The sequence below is a fragment of the Callithrix jacchus genome, chromosome 1, assembly GCF_049354715.1.
Source record: "Callithrix jacchus isolate 240 chromosome 1, calJac240_pri, whole genome shotgun sequence".
Classification (NCBI taxonomy): domain Eukaryota; kingdom Metazoa; phylum Chordata; class Mammalia; order Primates; family Cebidae; genus Callithrix; species Callithrix jacchus.
Genome location: NC_133502.1, coordinates 10501605 through 10524831, shown reverse-complemented (window position 1 = coordinate 10524831; position 23227 = coordinate 10501605). Strand labels below are relative to the sequence as shown.

The 23227-nt window shown below is 39.9% G+C and overlaps 1 long non-coding RNA gene across 1 annotated transcript in view; it reads right to left on the bottom strand.

The window, feature by feature from the left end:
- LOC144581794 (uncharacterized) overlaps positions 1-22435 on the bottom strand; it is a 39540-nt gene extending 17105 nt beyond the window's left edge. Inside the window, exons 1-3 of the long non-coding RNA XR_013533031.1 lie at positions 22199-22435; positions 18368-18501; positions 7993-8395 (exon numbers count right to left, since the gene is read on the bottom strand). This is a non-coding gene — a long non-coding RNA (uncharacterized LOC144581794). The remainder of the gene's footprint in view (positions 1-7992; positions 8396-18367; positions 18502-22198) is intronic.
- Positions 22436-23227: the final 792 nt, after the last annotated feature.

Genomic DNA, 23227 nt, shown 5'->3' with positions numbered 1-23227 from the left:
TAAATCAATTATAAGATAATTGATTTCCATAGAGTGAGAATGTTCTGTCTCAGAATAGTGATAGGAGAGGCATAACATAAAGAGAGCTCTTCGCTTTGAGAGTTATCTTGATCTTGTTCACAAAAGCTGATAGGATTTACCCTCCAACTCTGCTGGAGTTATTCTCACTAAGCCCTCATAATTCCATGGGCTTAAATCCTTAACAGTTTAAATGAAGCAATAAATAAACTAGGACTGATAAAGGAGCTAAGAATCCTGTTCTTAAGAAACTTTAAGATCATCAACATGACCTTTAGAGAGGTTCTAATAAAACTATAATAATAGCCAGCAATTGTAATAATAACAACAATCATCATTAATAATCAAATGCTCTATACTTATCTCATGCCTTTCATCCATGGATCTGAAACCTCTTTTTACAAATATCAATTATGACTAACATTCTTGTAAGCTGGATATTCACAAGTATCCAGAAAATGAAGCAGTTTTAAGACAGGATGGCACAAAAGGGATGAGTTACATGCTCCAGCTCTCCCATCCAATTCCAGCTGCAAACTCTGCTATCCATTAGGTTGAATGGCCTGTGACTGCCAAGAGACTATAAACTGATAGTTGGTTAGTTCCGTGGAATTCAGAAATGGTATTAGATGAGATTGCTAAAGAAATCCTGATTGTCAGAGTTCCCCATAAAAATTTAGAGCCATAAGCCTGTAATCCCAGCACTTTGGGAGGCCGAGGCGGGTGGATCATGAGGTCAAGAGATCGGGACCAACCTGGTCAACATGGTGAAACCCCGTCTCTACTAAAAATACAAAAAATTAGCTGGGATTACAGGGTGGTGCGTGCCTGTAATCCCAGCTACTCAGGAGGCTGAGGCAGGAGAATTTCCCGAACCCAGGAGGCGGAGGTTGCAGTGAGCCGAGATTGCGCCATTGCACTCCAGCCTGGGTAACAAGAGCAAAACTCCGTCTCAAAAATAAAAAGAAAATTTAGAGTCCTGTCAAGGAAATAAAACTGTCTTTACTGGCCCAAATTCAACCTATAGATACTCATAACTTTCAATGTGCTAAAAAGTTGGCATAGAAAAATAATTTTTGGTCTTGGTTTAACTTGTAGGAAAACTTAGATTGGGTATTTTTTGTTAGTTTGCATTTGAAATGAATGGGCATACTATTATATTTAAAATGAAGTTTTGGGAATCTTTAATGGAGAGTTTCCTGTGTTCCATCAAAAGCTTATCCTAAATGGATCAGTTAGGGACTGCTAGGGAAAGAGCAAGGAGGTGTCTGGGTGATCAGCTTTTGTGATGCTGCCGCCAAATCTAAAACGCAAAACAAAACAAAACCCAAGAAAATCAAAACAAAGTAAAAACGGAAGGGGAAGGGAAGCAACTGGTGTCATGCAAGGGGAAAGTTTTAATTCATCCAACCAATCTTCTCTGGACATCTACCAAAAGCAAGGCATCTGGACATTTTTATTTGCAGGTATGTGCGCACAGAAGACTATAAGGGTGATCTCATTTCCTTTAAGTGCATTGGTCTGTATTAGTTAGGGTTCTCTAGAGGGACAGAACTAATAGGATAGATATACATAAAAGGGAGTTTTTATTAAGTAGTATTAACTAACATGATCACAAGGTCCCACAATAGGCCATCTGCAAGCTGAGGATCAAGGAAGCAAGTCTGAGTCCCAAAGCTGAAGAACTTGGAGTCTGATGTTTGAAGACAGGAAGCATCCAGCATAGAGAAAGATGTAGGCTGGGAGGCTAAGCCAGTCTCACCTTTACACATTTTTCTGCCTGCTTTATATTCTGGTCATGCTGGCAGCTGATTAGATGGTACCCACTCAGATTAAGTGTGGGTCTGCCTTTCCCAACCCACTGGCTCAAATGAGAATCTCTTTTGGCAACACCCTCACAGACACACCCAGGATCAATACTTCAATCCAGTGAAGCTGACACTCAGAATTAACCATCACATGGTCTCATTCCATTCTCATTATTTTTGGAAAGCATTTTTTGTTTAAATCAGAGGTTTTGCTATAAAATAGTAATGCATTAATCAGTTTTCTTAAGACTATCATTTTAAGGCTTTGTGTCAGTTTCTATGTAGAATATCAAGGTGATATGATACATCATTTGGACCTGCATGTACAGTAATGAATTTGGGGTATCATGAAATTGATTCATAGAATTCATTTGACTTAGGTACTTAGGCTTTCACAAAACCTCTTCTTAAAACATGAATTCTACTCAGAACAAACAGTACATTCACACGTGTCCTTTGTGTGGGCCCCTACCCCAATCCCTGTACATCTTGAAGCACCATTATCATGTCTGACTTCTTTAACTGGAAGGAGTATTTTTTTAATAGTATATACAGGTATTTTACACATCATATTTCTTGTTACTTTCATAAAACAGAAGAGAAAACTGAGACTTGTGGATATTGAGTGATCTTATGCAAGATCAGAAGCTAGTTGACAGAGAATTTGAAATAGAAATCAGGCCTTTGGGTCATCTATTCTCTGCTCTTTCTGCCCAACTGAATGAAAAATGGCTGGCGATCCACCTCGCAACCTGAAAATTAGGGTCTTTTTAGCCAAACTTTGACAACCACCCTCCGTATAAGCTTCAGCAGTGAAGCGTAAGATGAACCAATGAATAAAAAGCAACACAAGCAGAGACCAGACAAAAATCTCCCAAACCTAATCTATGTTACTTTGATAAATTATATCATCTTTGCCTTCCATTAATCCCTATACACAACCCAGAGAGAAAAATCCACTTGACCCTCAATTTCTCAACTCACTAACTAGAAGAATAGTTTTGGTAAATATGTAGCAACCAAGATTTTAATACAGGTTAACATGTTCTTGTTCTTCACTTCAATTTATTTATTATTTTTTCCAGCTCTTTCTTCTTTTTCTTTAAATAAACTATTTTCAATGTTAGCAATTTTTCATTTCCCTGGGCATCAAACCTATGCCTTCTGGTCTATTTCTTTAATTCTTTTAGTAATTATACTTACTTCTTACATACACCATTCTATTCCTTTATAAAGTTTTTTCTTTTCCACTTACATTTTTTTTTCTTGAGGATCATATTAGCCATGTGGTTAAAGGCTGCTCATCGGAGGGGACTTTTTTTTTTCACAAAATTCCAATTTCTGATAATCTAAACAGTTCAGTTCAGAAGATCTTCTCATTCCATGATTAACTGTGACATGAAGAGTCCAGTCCATGGAAGCATTCACAGGCCAACTTACAAAATGTAGGAAGGTTTATGTATTGGTTTCCAAGAGCTACTGTACCACAAACTGGGTGGCTTAAAACAAGAATTGATTGGCTCACAGTTCTGGAAACTGGAAGTCTGAAATCAAGGCTCTGGCAGGGCCTTGCTTTCTCCAAAGGCTCTAAGGAAGAATCCTTCCTTGCCTCTTAGTTTCTGGCGGTTGCTGGCAATCTTTGGCATTCCTTGGCTTGCAGCTTTATCACTCCCACCTCTGCCTTCTTCCCTCTGTGTGCATCTGAATCTCCTTCTCCCTTCTTTTAAAGGGACACCAGTCATTGGACTTAGGGCCTACCCTTATAGGTAGCAGGCAGTCATCAAGCCTACTTTGTAGCTGAGAGGCACAGGGAGATTAAGTGACTTCATCTGAACCAACTCTATCTGCAAAGGTCCTCTTTCCAAATAAGGTCACATTCTGAGGTTCTGAGTGAATTTAGAGGATGTCCCATTCAAACCAGTATGTTCATTTCTTCCACACCATCTTACTATTCTCCCAAGGCCTTTCAGAAGCACAGCATCCAATATACCATTCAAAACCTCTTTAGGAAAGGTACCAGTCCATTCTGAAAGTGAAGCATCACAGAATGTGAAGATGCTACACAGAAGTGAGTCCTACCTCCTCTTGTTTCTGGCTTTGGGACTTTGCACGAGTCGTGTAATCCCACTGGGCCTCCATTGTTTCATATTCAGATTGGAGTAAGATCTATATCGCACGGCTGCCATGAGGCTCTAATGAGATCGTAGACCCAATTGTCTTACATTTGGCCTATGGTGGCTGCTTAGTCATCTTTAACACCCTGTATTCATTCTAGAATTGATGAGCAGGTAATGTGCTCAAGAAAGCAGAGACAAGACCCCTTTCAGGTAGCCCTGAGAGCACACCACCACTGTGCCACCCAAGAGTAAGACATGTTCTGGAAAGAGAAAGGGTGCACCCCACATGCCTGGGAAAATTTGCTGATGTTTGTCATTTTTTTAAAAAGGTAATTAGGAAAAACAAACTGAACTCCAGGAGGATGCTTATTAGATTGCTACGTTGTACTTATCTACGATATATGGTGCCTAACATCTGAGAAGCTGAAAGCTTTTAATGAGCATTAACTCGTTATTCCCTGTGGGATGGGTAGCAGGCAGTCATCAAGCCTACTTTATAGCTGAGGAAATTGAGGCACAGGGAGATCAAGTGACTGATTCAAGGTCAGTACCCAGCTGATTGCTAAAAGGACCAACAAGGGGCCCTGGAGAATTGAAAAGAAGGCCTTGAGTATAGTTATTTAGCTGTTATCCTTATTTGTTTCCACCCCCATGGATTCCATCATATAGGCAACCTGCTTTCAGGAACAAGAATTGGGTGCCTTAGAAGAGAAAATAAAAATAATGAAACTATAATAGACAAATGTGGTAAGCCATATAAAGGAATACTATTCAGTCATAAAAAGGGAAGAAGTACTAATGTGCTATGATATGAATGAACCTGAAAACATTATGCTGAATGAGAGAAGCCAGACACAAAAGACCACATATCATATGATTTCATTTATATGAAACATCTAGAACATGTAAATCCACAGAGACAGAAAGCAGATTTGTGGTTGCAGGGACTAACGTGGCTTGGGGAATGGAGCATCATTAATTCATGGGCACTGTTTCCTTTTGGGGTGTCTAAAGTGTTCTGGAACAACAGAGAGTGATGCTTAGCCAGGGGCGGTGGCTCATGACTGTGATCCCAGCACTTTGGGAGGCCAAGACGGGTGGACCATCTGAGGTCAGGAGTTCGAGACCAGTCTGGCCAACATAGTGAAACCCCATCTCTACTAAAAATACAAAAATTAGCCAGTGTGGTGGCACATGTCTGTAATCCCAGCTACTCAGGAGGCTGAGGCAGGAGAATTGCCTGAACCTGGGAGGTGGAGGTTGCAATGAGCCAAGATCATGCCACTGTACTCCAGCCTGGGCAACAAGAGCAAAACTCCATCTCCAAAAAAAAAAAAAAAGAGAGAGAGAGAGAAGTAATGCTTGCACAGCATTGTGAATATACTAAATGACACACACTTAGGCACTTTAAAATGGCCAATTTTAGGTGACCAAAATTCTCTCTGCCTCCCTCTGTGTCTGTGTCTGAATCTCCCTCTCTTTTCTCTTATAAAGATGCCAGTCATCAGAGAATGCAATTCACAAAAAATTAATAAAAATAAAGAAATAAAGTGAGCAATTGAAAATGAATGTTAGTCACCACCTGGGCCTGTGGACAGACATGTGAAAATCAAATTACCTGAATTTGGAGAGACCCCACCTTCCACCTACCTCATTCTAACTGCATGACCTTAGACTAATATCCAAGTCTCAGTTTTCTCAATTGCACAATAGGGGGTTAGACTAAATTGGTGGTTTCCAAACTGCAGCATTTTTTTTAAGACAGGATCTCATTCTGTTGCCCAGGCTGGAGCACAGTGGCACCATCATAGCTTACTGCAGCCTTGAACTCCTGGGCTCAAGTGATCTTCCCATTCAGCCTCCTGAACACCTAGGACTACAGGTGTGTGCCACCATGCCCCACTTTTTTGAAAATTTTTTGTAGAGACGGGGTCTTGCTATGCTGCCTAGGCTGGTTTCAAACTCTTGGCCTCAAATGATCCTCCCAGCTTGACCTCCTAAAATGCTGGAATTACAGGTGTGATCCTGGCCTCAAACTGCACTTTTTAAAGCTGACAATTGTCTTTTAAACAAAATCCTATGTAGAGCCCTAACATATAAAACAGATGAAAGCCAAGCTAAGTGAGGGGATCTATCTAATCGGCTCCCTACTTCCATCCCTTTGGTGGCCCCAAAAGCACCCTGTGAACTGTGATGCTCTTGAATAAAGTTGAAAATCCCAGAATAGATGATTTTTAATCTTGCAAGCCTATGACCCTAAAGGAAGACCATTTTCCCACCCCTACTCAAATGCAGAATAGTAAGATGAGATGCAAATGTCAGTATCATGTGTGTTATTGTTGTTGATAAATATGTGCCTTAATGAAAACTTAGAATGGTATAAAACTGAGCATGACAGATGTAGCCAGATAGGGGCTGGCCAGAAGACCCATAGCAGCTTTGGATGCATTGGATGTATGAGCAGGCCCCACTGCTTCCACCTCATCCAAAGTCTAAGCCCAACTTGACGTGATCCAGGTGGCAAAGAGCAGGTAATTGCCATTTGCTCACAGTTCATGATCCTTTTGGGCCACCAATGGGGAGAGCCAAAGACTTTCATGCAAGGTTTAGATCAAGGAGATTGTGGCTCAATATAGGAAAAATGTACATAAGGGTGAAAATGATAGGGGAGGAAAAAAACAAGAAGCCAAAGGACACTGACCTGTTCACAATGATTCCTCCAGTTTCTTCTTATCTGTGGCATGTGTAAGAGTTCATTTCAGGCTGGGTGCAGTGGCTCATGCCTGTATTCCTAGCACTTTGGGAGGAGGATGAGATGGACAGATGGCCTTAGCTCAGGAGACCAGACCTGGGCAACATAGTAACACCCTGTCTCTACTGAAAATACAAAAACTTAGCCAGGCATGGTAGCCTGTAGTCCCAGCTACTTGGGAGGCTGAGGCACAAGAATTACTTGAACCCGGGAGGCAGAGGTTTCAGTGAGCTGAGACTGCCTCACTTTACTCTCCAGGCTGGGCAATACAGCAAGACTCTGCCTTAAAAAAATAAAGTTTATTTTAGAGTTACCACCCTCCACACAGACATTAAAACATCTTCATATAGATCCCACAGCTTTTTCAGAACCTGCTTGATTATAGAAAAGCTCAACAACTTGACCACAACTTTACTTACACTTCCACTCATCAATGTTTGTGCCTGACTTTATATGCCAAAAAGGTATTCTCCTTTTCCTCCCTGCAAAGACTCAAGGTCTGCCAGGAAGAAAAGGGGGCAGTGAAAGGGGCTGAGAGTTTCAGCCGGGCAGAGCTGGTTATCGCTTAAGTGTAAATAAATAAGGCATGAATCCAGAAATGAAGATCACTTTCGTGCATTCTTGAATGTAAAGGAACTGCTCTAACTTTCACAGTGTCCAAATTTTGAAAATCTACATTGGGATGAGGGATTACTGAATACATCTTCTAGGTGCTAGTCTGCACAGTCTTAGATGAAATTACCATAAGAAAAATCTTTTGAGAAAGTTTAATGGAAAAGATCATATATTGTTAAACACTGAAGAGTTATGGGTAGATCAAAGTACCCCACAGCAGTGGTTTTCAAAGCGTGATCCCAGATGGGCATCACCTGGGAACTTGTTAGCAAAACAAATTCTCAGTCCCAGCCTAGACCTACTCAATCAGAAAATCTGGGGGTGGGATCTAGAAATAAGTGTTTCAACAAACCCTCCAGGTGACTCCGATGCACCTGACAGTTTGAGAACCACTTCGAAATCTTTTGTTCTAATTAATTCCGTAATTTTAGATGAGAAACCCAAGGACCACAGTAAGTAAATGCCTTTCCCACTATCATCCTGCTGACTGTCTGAGCTAAAAAAAAAAAAAGATAAAAATTTGTTTTACTAGTTATACTTTTAAAAATAAGCCAGATTTCTTTTTCCCAAATGTTAGTAGAGAATTAATGCTTCTGGTTTGTATTAGGCTTCTCTAGAGGAACAGGACTAACAGGATAGATGTATATATGAAGGGATATTTATTGGGAGAATTGACTCATACCATCACAAGGTGAAGTCCCACAATAGGCCGTCTGCAAGCTGAGGAGCCAGGATGCCAATCCAAGTCCCAAAACTTCAAAAGTCTGCTTTAATCTGTGGCTGAAGACCAGAGAGCCCCTGGCAAATCACTGGTGGAGATCCAAGAGTCCAAAAGCTGAAGAACTTGGAGTCTGATGTACGAGGGCAGCAAGCGTCCAGCATGGAAGAAAGATGGAGGCCAGAAGACTTAGCCAGTCTAGTCTTTCCATGTTCTTCTGCCTGCTTTTATTCTGGCTGTGCAGGGAGCTATTAGATCATGCCCTCCCAGATTGAGGGTGGGTCTGCCTTTCCCAGTCCACTGACTCAAAGGTTGATCTTCTTTGGCAACACCCTCACAGACACACTCAGGAACAGTACTTGACATCCTTCAAAACAATCAAGTTGACACTCAACCCATCACATGATTTAAAACCTGCTTTCTGATTCATCAGCTGTGAACTAAACATGTATGATTCTGAGTAAAATTCCATCAGAATTTCCATTAACAGCACCTATGACAGTGCCTGGCAAATAATGGACACTCAGTAAACATTTCTCATAATATGAATCAGCCTCACACAAAGAGCACTGGCAAGTACTTTATCCATTTCCCTGTACAATTAATGGATCTCTGCTCACATGGTTAATACTGAGACCCCAAAACACCAAATTTTCTTGCATGAAATAATTTTGACAAGTAACTCAGTTTCTCCCCTTTTCCACCCAAATGCCACCCAAAAGTAGACTGAAAAAAAGAAATCCATTGTGAAAACTGAAAAGCTAAGAGAAGTCTTCGAAATGTAACTCATGTGAAATTTCCCCTAACATTTTCTCAACTTTTAAAACATCTGAGCAGATTTCATTAATTTTAAATAGCAAAATTTTGTTTATTTTTGCTTTGCTTTACCAGGATAAAAACTGAAAATGCAGTCTTAGAATGTATGAAAGCTTTTCTTTTTAGAAGAGGAAGGAAAGATTGAAACCAAACTTTCTTGCATGAAATAACTTTGACAAGTAAGGTGAAAGAAGATCCCAGGGCTAGAAGATTTGAGAAATAAAGCATAAATTCTTCCCCAAAAGGACTCCAAACATAAAACTACCTAAATAGAAAGAACGACTCCAAAATCCAACAATTATAAGTAATACATCGAATCAATCTGGTTAAGCTTTCCTTTTTTCTCAATAGTAAATTCTTGACTTCTTCATTTGAAATGTTTTAATTCATAACTGTTTTTCTCTGAATTACCTGTCCTATAGTAAAAATGTTGTTGTTTTAAATTGTTTTTATTTTATTTACAAAAAAGCTTCTAAACATTTTTTGCTTTTTTAAAAGAAGCATAACATCTATACTAGGAGAAATACAGACATGTTTTATTGCTCTAATAATACTTACATCTAATGGTTAAAGCCTTTGTCATCACCAAGTACTCAAGGCTTATTTTACTATTAAAAGTCTTTAATGAAGAGCAACAGCAACCAAATTATATAACACCAACTCCTACAATTACACATAATTTTAAAATGCTATACAATTAAGCCATTCACCTAAGGACCCCATGATTTTGGATCAAATAATGGATATCAACACTTTATACGGTACACCTCAATTGCCTATAAATTCTGGAACACACAAACATTTTAGGAGCCCAAGAAAAAATTTTTTGTCAGTTCTTCCTACCATGTTTTATGCTTCAGTTAGAATAAGCTGGTGCACATATGAATGCTGTGGATCCAATTACTTTTTTCAGTGGTATGGAAATAGTAACTGGATCCTAGTCTGGAAGCTTTGCCACCGTGGCTATCGCATTCAAAGGGAAAACGTGTATCTAGGAAACCAGCTACACTGAAGGTGAATTTTCTCAGGGATCAGTTTTTTTCTACCAAGGAATCATTTCCTTTTTGAAAGCAGGGATTCTTTCAGCCTTAAAAGAACAATGATTTTTATAGTACACAAAGTACACAAATCCAATCAAACTTTATCTTTTTGGAAAAAAAAAAATTGATTAACATATATCATCAGCAATGCAGCAAAGTCTCCAGCCAGGCTGCAGAGACTTAGGCTGCTCAATTTTCCGGTGGCCCAGGGGTTTAGAGATCCACCGTGATGGCTACTTGCAAAACTCTATTAGTGACACAACCTTTTCCATGCTTTCATAGTAACATACAAAAGTATGCCAAAGACACCACAAAAGTGCTAAATAAAAAGAATAGTCTGAAGTATAGAAAGCCAGACCTCCTGAGTGGCAATTCTAAAACAAGTCCTACCACTGGCCTCGTAACTCCTCAAGATCCTTCCTAATTTTCACCTTTAAAATATGAGGCTAATAGACAGATCTGTATTTGGCTCAATTATTCTCTGACCTGCATATTTTAATAGCACTTTTCTGGGCCTTGGGCAAAACTCTTTTAGACTTCTTTGAATGTTCTGGTCTTGGGACAATTCTAAAATCTAATATATTATAAAAGAAAAAGTAAATAGAAGTACAGTGGAGTTGCATATGTATTCTTACAGTTAGATATGCAAATAAAAAATTGCTTTTCTTCTCATTGTAATCGCCTGCTCATCACTGTTGACGACACACATAAACTCGGCTTTATCCCATTGACTTAAACATATGTTTAAGATGACTTAGTCTCTTTGGATAAATCCTGGCTTCTTCAGATTTGTTGCTCTTGCCTGGGCTCCTGTCCAAGATGGCAGCTTCGTGTGTATATCAAGGTTCAAGGAAAAGCAGGGGGCTTGGGTCTAACAGTCCAGGTCCTTATCCCGACCCCATGCCTAGTGATGGCACTGGGGGCTTGGCGGCTCAGCCTGGGCTCAGAGGCCCATCCTGTGGAGGAGCTGCCTGAGTCCTCTGATGCCATGGCAGTCCTGAGGCATGGCACTGATCGTCACTGGGCTCTGTTGTAGAAGGTCCACCCAAAAACTTCCAGGTCAAGGACCTGCCACCCCCAGTGCTATAGCCTTCTAGGAAGCTTGCCAGGCAGCTCAGCCAACCTAAGCATCTCTCTGCAGGCCCCTAGAAAATATGAGGTGCCTTCCTGCTCCCCAAGAAGATTACTGAGAAACCCCCTAGGGACCAAACCCAGTCCCTCCTCTTTCACCCTGAGGGGAGTAGAGCGGAAGTTGCTGCCTGCCTATACTTTCTCCACTGGGCTGGTGTCCCCTTACCCCACACCTCCTCCTTCCCTCAGGAGCACCTACCCTTTCCTTGTTTAGGAGGCTACCAGGGTGAAACTTGACTTACCAGGAATAGAAAACAGCTTGTTTGCATATATTGGAGATACTAGCCTGATTACAATAGGAATTTCTCTTACCAAGGATTCTCATATCCCTGGAAATGTGCCTTTCTTTCCACTCCTACTGCTTTTGAATTGGGCTCTTCCTTCCAAACTTATATTCTTTCAATCTGTCCCATAAGCCTGTATTTCCATCTGATTATCAGTGTCAGCAAGGAGCCTTGTGCAGATAAAGACTCCTCCACTCAGCCCTTCCATAACAATCCCAAAAAGCAGATGGCTGCCACGGCCTGGACCTGTAATTCCAGCTACTCAGGAGGCTGAGGTGGGTGAATTGCTGGAGCCCAGGAATTTCAGACCAGCCTGGGCAACACAGCAAGACCACTGTTTAAAAAAATAAATAAAAATAAAAATACAAAAAAGCAAGGTACAGAATGATGACTATAACATGCTGCCTTCCGGTTAAGAAAAGGAAAATAAGACTTTCTTTTTCTTTCTCTTTCTCTTCTTTCTTCCTCTCTCTCTCCCTCTCACTCTCTCTCTCTCTCTCTTTCTCTCTCTCTCTCTTTCTTTCCTTCCTTACTGACAGGGTCTCACTCTGTTGCCCAGGCTGGAGTGGCACAATCATAGCTCACTGTAGCCTTGAACTCCTGGGCTCAAGCTATTTTCCCAACTCGCCTCCCAAGTAGCTGGGCCTACAGGCATGTGTCATCACACTCGACTATTTTTTTGGGGGGGGCGGTTATATCAAACAACTTTACTTACACAAATCATCTTTAATGTTTGAAAACACCCAACCTCCTACAACAACCAAAAACTCCACCATGGTGGCTTGAGAACGCTCACGGGTGTGAATAGAGTAAGGAGCTGAGCCTTGCAGTGGTCACCATGCATCAGTGCCTCCACAGGAGGGAAGACAGGGGTGAGAGGCTGAGAGCCAGGGAGGAAGGAAGCAGTAACTGGTGAGAGACAGGGACCCCAAACCCACAACAGAGGGGACCTAGTGCAGTCTGCGCAAGGACCTGGGGCACCCACTGCCCCCAGGTGGCCTCCCTGTGTGGGTCTTGACTCTCCTGAGGTCATATCTCACACAAATCCACAGGTGAATGGAGCAGGCCAGGCCACGGGAAGCCTCACCCCAGGATGGGAGAAGCTGGATGGAGGCCTCCTGACTTGGGGAATCCAGAACAGCCAGCTCATTTTTAAAAATTATTTTATTATTATTTGTAGAGATGGGATCTCACTATGTTGTCCAAGTTGGACTCAAAATTCTGACCTCAAGCAATCCTCTCACCTTGTTTCCCAAAGTGCTGGGATAACAAGATTACCATCCCTGGCGAAAAGATGTCATAGTCATATCTGCTTGGATCTGCATAAAGACTGGAAGAAAACTTTTAAAAAGTGATAGACAACCTTTTTTTGTTAGTGAAACCTTTTTTTGTTTGTGAGGGAAACAAGGAGTCATGTGCCTTTCCTTTAGGATATGATTCTGGCTTTTTAGTGTTTTAACCTTTCCACTCTTTGCAAATAAACTGTAAAAGAGTTTTTGCTTTTGTGTTTTTTAGTGGTTCTGACAATAAGCCAGGTCTGGGAAGCAGCAGGGCTTCCCAAGAGATGCTTTAAACCTAAATCTGGTCATGTCCCAATACTAACACCCTCCAACAATGTCAAATCATGTTTGGGATAAAATCAAACTCATGTAGCGTGAATGGTGAGGCCACTGCTGACCGGAGCCTGCCCTGCTTCTCAGTCTCCCCGCCCCCAGGCATGCCAGCTGCCCCTCCACTCCTGCCCACCCCCTCCCCAGCTTCTCACAACTCCACACAGTTTTCTCAGGAAGATGCAGCCTAGCATCAACCTTTCCATCATCTGCCTTCCCCAGAATTTGCTAGAATAAACAAGATTCTCCTTTCTATGTCACACTACACAACAATTTTTAAATATGTATTTATTTGGAAACAGGGTCTTGATTTCTCACCCAGGCTGGAGTGGCATGATCATAGCCCACTGCAGCCTTGATCTCCTGGACTCAAACAATCTTCCGACTTCAGCCTCCCCAGGAGTTGGGACCACATTTGTGCACCACCACACCCAGCTAATTTAAAAATTTTTATTTTTAATAGAGATGAGGTCTCACTATGTTGCCCGGACTGCTTGAATTCTTGGGCTCCAGCAATCCACCCGCTTCAGCCTTCCAATGTGCTGGGAATACAGGTGTGATCCACTATGCCTGGCCAACATTTTTTAAAAATGTCTTTCTACCGCCCATCTCCCAGTTGGGGACAGTGACATTCTCAGAGGAATAGTCTTTGTTGACTGAATGAATAAGTGATTTTCGGTGTTAATGAAAATATTTTTAGAATAGCAAACAAAGGAAGCTCATTAGATCATCTAAATCTGTGATTTTTGAAAAAGATATGTGTTTGTGTTAGTAAATAAACAGCAAAATTATGATCAGGATAATGGGGCTAGAAGTGTTACCAGGGACTGCTAAGTATGTTAGTAGATAGATAAGAATCATCTGTAATTGACGTGCTCTTTGTGTATCCACATGCCACTAACTGGTTTCTCAGGCCCTGGAAGATGTTAGACCTCACTCTTAAGTAAAGAAAGTCATTTCCCTTGTTTACACAATGAATTTACTTCAGGAGCACTATCTTCATGGGTAAAACAATGGTGGTTTTACTTCTCTTTACACCTAAATTATCACAAAGTGGGAATGAATCTAAATGAGGCCATACCATGTTTATGAAAATGACATGAATTCATTTCATGAAGATATGTCACCTTGTGATCAGAAACTAGTTGAACACTTTCTATATGAAAAAAATAATGGTAGAATTTTATCACTCTACTCTCTTGCCTTTCAAATTTTTTAAAAACACAATTCTGCAATGATTGACAAAATTGACTTTTTAAAAAACTTTTACTTTATATTTTAAAAAAGAAATTTGTAGTCATGAAAATATGAATATGTCATCTGACTTCTCAAAAATATTTTCATTGTAACAACTCAATTAGCTTTTGAAATGTTCTCATCTGGCTAATACCCTGCTTTCTGAAGAAATAATCAATTACTTTTGAACCAGAAAAATCTCTGATAGTAGATCAAAAAAACATACAAACAAACCTGGAACAGGATAAATTAACAGTGCTTTGATTTTTCAAAAAACATACGTGATTTCAATCCAACAATCAGCTGTTTAAGAGTCCATTCCCCCTTCTGAAGTTGAACATTAGCTTGCTAAGATTTCTTTTTAAAAAAAGGTACCATGAATTGATTTAGCTTGCTGCCACAAATGAAATGCGGTTCTAATGACAGAATTAATTATTTGTGAGTTACGAATTCTTTGAAATTGGAATCCAGAAAATTATATGTGGGAGTCACTTCTTCCTTTTCTAATTAAGTGGGTAGTATTGTCTTCACCATCCAGCTGGTTTCTCAGAAACCAAAGTTGGCTTCCATATAAATATAATTTCATTTTATGGGAAGTAAGTTCTCCCACACCACATGCCTAAGCTTCTTTAGATGTAAATGGCATGGCATGAAGGCCTGTCCTTCCAATGAAAATGTGAAACCAGCCTTTCCAAATGGCTTAATATTTAACTATTAACTATTAAGAGCAACGACTGCCTAAAGTAAAGCCCTTGGCATAATAACCATTTTCACAAAACTAATTCCCTCAAATAGGCATGTCCTAATGGACCAATAAAACGTGCCTTGTCGTGCCTGAAAGCTGCATTAGCGCCTTTTAGAGTTGGCTATAATTGTTAATCACTGTTAAGGTGAAAGTGGCGGGTAGGGGAGGTTTATAGAGTAGTACTTCATACGGAGCTTCCATGGGGCTCTTTCATCTGAACATCTCAAAGCACTTGACAAACACTAATTAATACTCATGATACCCCAGTGAGGGAGGCAAGTATTATTATCCCCATTTCGCAGATGAGGTGAGGTTAAGTTAGGTAACCTGGTGGTTCAGGGGCAGAATGAAGGAAGGGCTCCTGATTCTCAGTCTTGTGCTCATACAGGCATTACAAGGGGCTGCCATTGAAGACATAAATGGAAACACACCTCATTTTCAAATAGCCTAAGGTGAAAACATCAATTGTAAATGGGATCACAATTAAGCCATTTGGTTTTAACACCAGTGACACCATCTTGCAATTGTCAAACTTTATTTTGAAAAAAATAAAATAAAATATTATTAAAAGTAGTGTATTTGAAGTGGAAAATAAAGATTATTTTATCATGGGAGGAGCCATACAGAAATTTATGTTGAATAATTTGATAAGGTGGTCAGAAAGTTGGATTTCACTTTTTTTCAGATGGTGGGTTAGATTATTGCAAACCTCTAAACTCTCTAAGGACAGATCCATCCTTTTAGAGTTTGTGTCCTAGCATGGAGTGCAAATGGGTACATTACTCAATAAACCAATTAAATGCCAAGATGCTGAGAGGGCATATGAAGAGGACTGGGATAGAATTCAACCCTCGGGGGTCTAGGAAATTAAGGAAAGAGATAGAATACAAGAAAGTTATTTTAAAATGAGAGAAGAACAGGAATGGTCCAAGTGTTCAGTGTGAAAACACCAAGGTTCTAGGTCCAAACTGGAACATTAAGGTTTTGATGAGTTCTCAGAGGCTAAGACCATTGCTTCTGGAAACTGTATTAACTCTTACATACCATCATTGTGGCATTTCTCAGCTAAAGCTAATTGGCTTCCAAACAACCTGTTGGGGTTTTTAACTCATTGTTTAAAATACTGGATATTATAATAAATACTGTTTGGTCCAAGAGAAGACTTGGAAATAGCTTAGAGATGAGTAGGGAGCCAGCCATACTGGCCTTCTCTGGGTTTCTCAAAAGTCTTTCTGCCTCAGGGCCTTTGCATTCTAAATGATAGACCATTCAGTCTACCCAGAATGCCTTTCCCCGCTCCCCACCTTCTTCACCTGACCAACTCTCACTTATCCTTTGGATTTCTGCTCAAACATCATTTTCTGACTCTTTAGAATAGTTACCGCTTCTCAGAACTTTGGCATATTTCCTTCGTAATAACTATCTCAGCTGGTAATAAAATATTTGGATTTTTAAAAATTAATGAATTCCCCTCTTTCTTCTACTGTCTCTAATTTTAAGAAGATCTATATCTATTTTGCCTACATTTATATCTTTACCACACAGGAGGTCCTTAATAAAAATCTGTTGGATGAATAAACACACATGGTGCAAATTACTGAGGAACTGGAAACGAGCAGCATTTGGGGAGAGCTCATACTAAGAGAAAAGCAGCCTTGGTTAGTGGAGACCAAGCCTGGTACTATCAGGGAGACCCCAGTGTTGCTATGAGCTGGTGCACAACTCACAGGTGGCTATGGTGTTTATCCATTTAACATAAGCTATTTCACAGCACAGGATACCAATGTCATTCAAGGCCATTTAATCACTCTGATCTATCAAGACAAAACAAGAATATTGTCCAAGCTACAAAACCGTCCAAACATCCCCTCTTCAGGCTAAGATGAGTGCCTGCTACTGGTTTGCCAATTATAATGTTAGCCTTGCATTGTTCTTCTCACCTGCAATGTAAAAATTTCAATTGTGGAATAGTCCCTCCTTCCTAACAGCATCCTTGAACCCTCCCTAAAATCTCCTAAACATGCCCAGGCCTATAATAAGATCTTTTCACCATCTTCTTACTAAAATACCCCATGGTCCCTCATGGTATGAGGTCTCCCTCATCACAATGAACCAATCGACCCAATTTCATCAATAAACCAACTTTGTGTCCCTGGTAGTCTTTGACTTGGGGGCATGGCAAATACAAAGACTTGAACATAACGAGACAAAAAAATGATATACAGCTGTTCAAATATGTCTCTCTACCCAGAGAGTGATTTCAGACTGGGAATGTTTCACTCCAGGAAGTCATTCAATCTGATTTTCAAGGTATTATTGAAACACTGTATTAATACAGATCTTTCTAAATTATCAGATGATTTAAAAATCTACTCACACTGAATTTTGGAAAGCAAACAATTTGGAATTATTTTCATGGAATAATTTTTAATATGTTTTTATATATTCTTAAATGAAAATGGGTATATATTCCTTGGAATTGTCAATGTGAGGTAGCCAACTAGAAGAAAATAAGATAACTTCCAAGGTTAATCTGCAAGGTACATAGACCAATGTGGATAATTAAAGACTGATTAAAGTTCTTATAAGAAACTACTTTTCATGCTTCTCTCAACTGCTTCATGTAGGCTACTACCTCAAGGGGAAACTGCAGTCTATGCTTTTGCTATTTGATTTTTTTTTCTGTCTATTCAGTTACCTAAAGACCCAATATATTTGGGCGTTAAAATGAGAATGCTGCTTCTCTATCTCTATAATCCAATTCATTCCTTCCTAACAATTCTCGTTTCAAACTCCGCCCTCTGCCTCTTCTTGAGCAACTCACAGCAAATTCATCCAAAGCATTCCCAAAGCCAAGGGCAGATTTTAAAGGTTGTTCACAGTCAGCTGGGGCACAATCTTTTGTATCTGAATTTCCTTTGGAGTGACATAAAAATTTTCTGACTTTTGCTGGGTGTTCCCTGGAGTCCCCACTCAAAGACAATGGCTTTTTATTCTAGTACTCCTTAAACTGGTATATCATAAACCCCCTGTCTCATATTAAGAATTATCCGTCTCTTGAGAATGGAGCTTTCGGTCAAACTTGGTGTCACTCCTCAATTTTCTGCTTATTGTTTCAATTTCATTAAATAATCTACATTTCCTGTTGCCTTATGGATCCAAAAAGAACCTTGCCAGACTATCTTGGAAACATTCTTACCATCTGTCTCCCATGCTGCCTCCAATTCTGGTCTAGATTTCAATTCTTTTACCTACGTATTTAACTTTTCTTGTCTATCTCATCTCTGTGTGTGTATTGCATTTGAAGTTCAGCTTATTTGAAACTAAACTCATTATTTGCCCTTTCCCACCTCCAAATTAATTCCTCACACCCTGCTGTTTCAAATATAGATCTTTTTGCTAATTTCTTTTTCATTTTCCTTGCCCCAGAATTAAAGCAATTTTCAAACCCCACTAATTGTTCTTTCGCATTCTCACCTTTTTCCATTTCCTCCTTTATTCCCTTCAACTATTCCCAAGTCTGCTGTCTCTGTCTCTTTTTTCTCCATTCCAGCTGCCAGATCATTGCTAAATTAGCCTCTGCTGAATCTTATTTCCATCATGCCATAGTCCTGTTAAAAAATAAAAATAAAGACACATCTACCAAATCTAGCTCAGACTCTTTAGTTTGGAGTTGGGTGGGCTATAGGGCCTCCCCTCACCCCCACAGAGAGTTTTTTTTAAAAGGACAGTTTTTAAGAGTTAGAACCAGGATTCAGATGCAAGTCTTTCAACTCCAAATCTTTTATAACCTAACTAGAAGACTGCGTAACTTCTTGCTAAACTTCATTTCAATATGTTTATATATTTCATGTGTAATAAATGGACCAACATGAAACACACACACACACACACACACACACCACTGTAGTACTGGAAGAGCTACAAAATTGTGCTTATGAAGAACTCATTAAACAAAGATCACCTCTTGACATCCTCGTCTTTTCTCTCCTTTCCAAGTTTTACCAACAATGCAAACATTTGATACTACAGCTTTTTTTTTTTTAAAAGAAATTGAAGGTTTATGTGAATCCTGCATTGAGCGAGTATACTGGCTCCATTTTTACAACTGCATGTGCTCACTTTGTGTCTCTGTGTCCATTTTGGTAATTCTTACAATATTCAAATTCCAAAGTTTGAAATATTTCAAGCATTTTAATTATTATTATATCTGTCTTGGGTGATCTGTGAGCAATGATCTTTGATGTTACTGCTGTGATTGTTTTGGGGTGCCATGAACTACACCTATATAAGACAATTGATAAATGCTTTTGTTCTGACTGTTCCACCAAGCATCTGTTCCTCCATTTCTCCCCTTCTCTTGGGGTCTCCCTATTCCCTGAGATACAATGATATTAAAATTAGGCCAATTAATAGCCCCTGCAATGGCCTCTAAGTGTTCAGGTGGAAGAAAGAGATACAAGTCTTTCACTTTAAGTCAAAAGCTAGAAATAATTAAGCTTCAATCAGTGAAGGCTGAGAAAGGTGAGGTGGCTGCAGAAGAAAAGCTGACAGCTGGCAGAGTTGGTTTTTGAGGGTTAAGGAATAAAGTTTTCTCCATAACATAAAAGTGCAAAGTGAAGCAGCAAATGCTGATGGAGAAGCTGCAACAAGTTATCCAGAAGATCTAGCTAAGCTCATTGATGAATGTGGCTATACTGACAAATTTTTAATGGAGATAAAACAGCCTCTGATTGGAAGAAGATGCCATCTAGGATGTTCATAGCTAGAGAGAAGACAATGCTTGGCTTTAAAGCTTCAAAGGAGAAGCTGACTGTCTTGTTAGGGGCTAATGCAGCTGGAGCCTTTAAGTTGAAGCCAATGCTCATTAACCATTCTGAAAATCCTAGGGCCCTTAGGAATGACACTAAATCTACTCTACTTGTACTCTGAAAAGGGGACAATAAAGCCCAGATGACAGCACATTTGTTTAAAACATGGTTTACTGAAAATTTTAAGCCCATTATTGAGAACTACTGCTCAGAAAAACGTTCCTTTCTTTCCAAACATTACTGCTCATTGACAATATACTTGGTCACTTAAGAGCTCTGATTGAGATGTACAAAGAGATTAATGTTGTTCTCATGCCTGTTGATGCAGTTTGGATCTGTGTCCCCACCCAATCTCCTGTTCAATTGTAATCCCCAATGTTGGAGGTGGAGCCTGATGAAAAGTGACTGGATCATGGAGAGGTTTCTCCCGAATGGTTTAGCGCCATCACCTTCGTGCTATTCTGGTGATGGTGAGTTCTCGTGAGATCTCCTTGTTTCAAAGTGTGTGACATCTCCCCCCTTGCTCTTGCTGCTCCTGCCATGTGAGACAACTCTCTCTCCCTTCACCTTCTGCCATTATAGTAAGTTTCCTGAGGCTTCTCCAAGACAAGCAGATGCCAGCATCATGTTTCCTGTACAGTCTGCAGAACCCCAAGACAATTAAAGCTCTTTTATGTAGAAAATACTCAGTCTCAAGTATTTCTTTAAAGCAATCTGAGAATTGACTAATAGATCTGCTAATATACAATATCCATTCTACAGCCCGTGGATCAAGGAGTATTTTGACTTTCAAGTGTTATTACTTAAGAGACATTTTGTAAGGCTATAGCTACCATAGATAGTGATTCCCCTGATGGACCTGGAAAAGTTAATTGGAAACCTTCTGGAAAGGGTTCACCATTCTAGATGCTATTTAAAACATTCATGATTCATGGTTCATGGGAGAAGGTCAAAATATTAATATTGACAGCAGTTTGGAAGAAGTGAATTCCAACCCTCAAATGACTTTGAGGGGTTCAAGACTTCAGTGGAGGAAGTCACTGCAGATGTAGTGGAAATAGCAAGAGAGGTGGACTGAGAAATGGAGCCTGAAGATGTGGTTGTACTGCTTCAGTCTCATGATAAAACTTGAGTGGATGAGGAGTTGCTTTTTATGGATGAGCAAAGAAAGTGGTTTCTTGAGAGGGAATCTACTCCTGATGAAGATGCTGTAAGTATTGTTAAAAGGAAAACAAAGGATTTAAATATTATATAAATGTTGATAAAGCAGTGGGAGGGTTTGAGAACTTTAACTCCAATATTTAAAGAAGTTCAACTGTGGGTAAAATGCTGTCAAACAGCATTGCAGACTACGGAGAAATCTTTCATGAAAGGAGAAGTCATTTGATGTGGCAAGCCTCATTTTTTTTCATTTTAAGAAATTGCCACAGTCACCCCGACCTTCAGCAACCACCCCCAATGAGTCAGCATCCATCGACATGGAGCAAAACCCACCACTAGCAAAAAGATTACGACTCACTGAAGGCTGAGATGGCGATGACCATTAGCAGTTTTTAACAATAAATTGTTATAAAATTAAGGTATGTTCATTGTTGTTTCAGACATAATGCTATTGTACACTTAATAGACTATAGTATAGTGTAAACATAACTTTTATATGAACTTCAAAACCAAAATATTTGGGTGACTCACTTTATTGAGAGATTAACTTTATTGTGGTGGTCTGGAATGGAACCCGCAATATCTCTGAGGTATGCCTGTAGTGAAATATCCCAGCACTGTGTCAGTCAGCAGTGACAACAGTCATGGGCACTGGTGAAGTTCAGGAATTGTGTATTCTATGAATTTGCCTTCTGAGCTCAACCCCTCTTAACAAACCTTCTAGAGTGGTTCCCATGGCACCTCCTGGTAATGTGGCAAAACAGCATCTCAGCATGGCTGAGGGAGCTCTGACAAAGACGTCCTGAAAGCATTGTCCTACATGTGCCCTGTTGGGGAAAACTGAGGGAAGCCTAAGGCTACAGTTAATTACGAATAAATTTTTTAAATCAATGGTTACGAAGAATGAACTTTACTGTGAACCTTTTTTGAAGAATGAATATTAAGACGATGATTATTATCTAGAGTTTTAAATGAATAGGAAAATGCTTGTAAAATTCTCTTGTGTTAACTGCAAAATACACAAGATACAAAGTGTATTATTGAAGTGTGAGCTCAGCTTTGTAAGTATAGGCACAAATGTTTATGGAGATCTGCACAGGCAATTGAAAGGAAATATGCCAGAAGGGTGATTATTTCTAGAAAAACGATTTTGAAGGATTGTTTTTATATCCCTGTTCTTTCAAAATGATCTATAAGTAGGTGTTACTCTTAGAATTATAAAAAGTAATATATTTTCTTTAGAGACTTCATTTGTTGGATTTTGTATGAAGAGTTACACATTCATACAATTCAAATATTAAAATGCTTTAACAGGGTAAACATTGAGAAGTCTTACTGAGGGTGGAGGCAGGACGTGACTCAGGAGGCAGGACTCAATCAACTTCAGGGCCCAGACACTGGACCAAATTGAGGACTAACTAAAACAGGGAGGAGACAGAAGCACCTTTCCATAAGATACACCCACCAGTGTGTCAAGTCAGTTTACTGTTGCCATGGCAACAACCAGACGTTACCACTTCTTTACATGGCAACAACCCAGACATTCCTATCCTTTTTCTAGAAGTGTCTGCATAATCTTCCCCTTAGTCTGCACATAATGAAAAGTGGATATAACTATGACTGCAGCACTGCCTCTGCGCAGCTCTTCTGAGCACACTGCCTATGGGGTAGGCCTACTCTGCAGTAGTACAGGAGTACAGGAGCAGTACTTCTGCTGCTGCTGTACACCGTTGGGTCAATAAAAGTTGCTAATACCACTGGCTTGCCCTTGAATTCTTTCCTGGGGGAAGCCATGGACCTTCCCAGGCTAAGCCTCAATTCTGGGGCTCACCTGCCCTGTGTCATCACCTCCACTCTGGTTTTCATCTCTTCTACTCCTCTGTGAACAACTACTCATTTAGTTTCCTCTGTATTCTTCCTGAGCTCTTCTTGCAGATAAAGCAAGTATGAAAGCATGTTGTTGTCCTCTTCCCTTTCTTACACAAAAGCAATGTTACATACATTGCTTTGCACTTTGTTCTTTTCACTTCGTTTATCCCAGTGACATTTCCATAAGAGTACGTGGATAAAACTTCATTTGTTTTCACAGCTGCATAGTAGTCCACCATGTGCGTGTTTCATTGTATTTGTTTCTTCTTTTTGACTCTTACCAAAATAATGCCGCAATGAGGAATCTCGTATACGCCTCAATTTTTAAAGCTTTCAGATATCTTTGTAGGATAAATATGTGAAAAGGGGTTTGCGGTTCAAAGGGTAAAGGATGCATTTTTCATTTTGATAATGAGTGCCAAATTGCCCCCCATAGCAGTGACACTATTTTGCACTGTCACCAGTAATGTTTAGGAGCATCTGTTTTCCACATCCT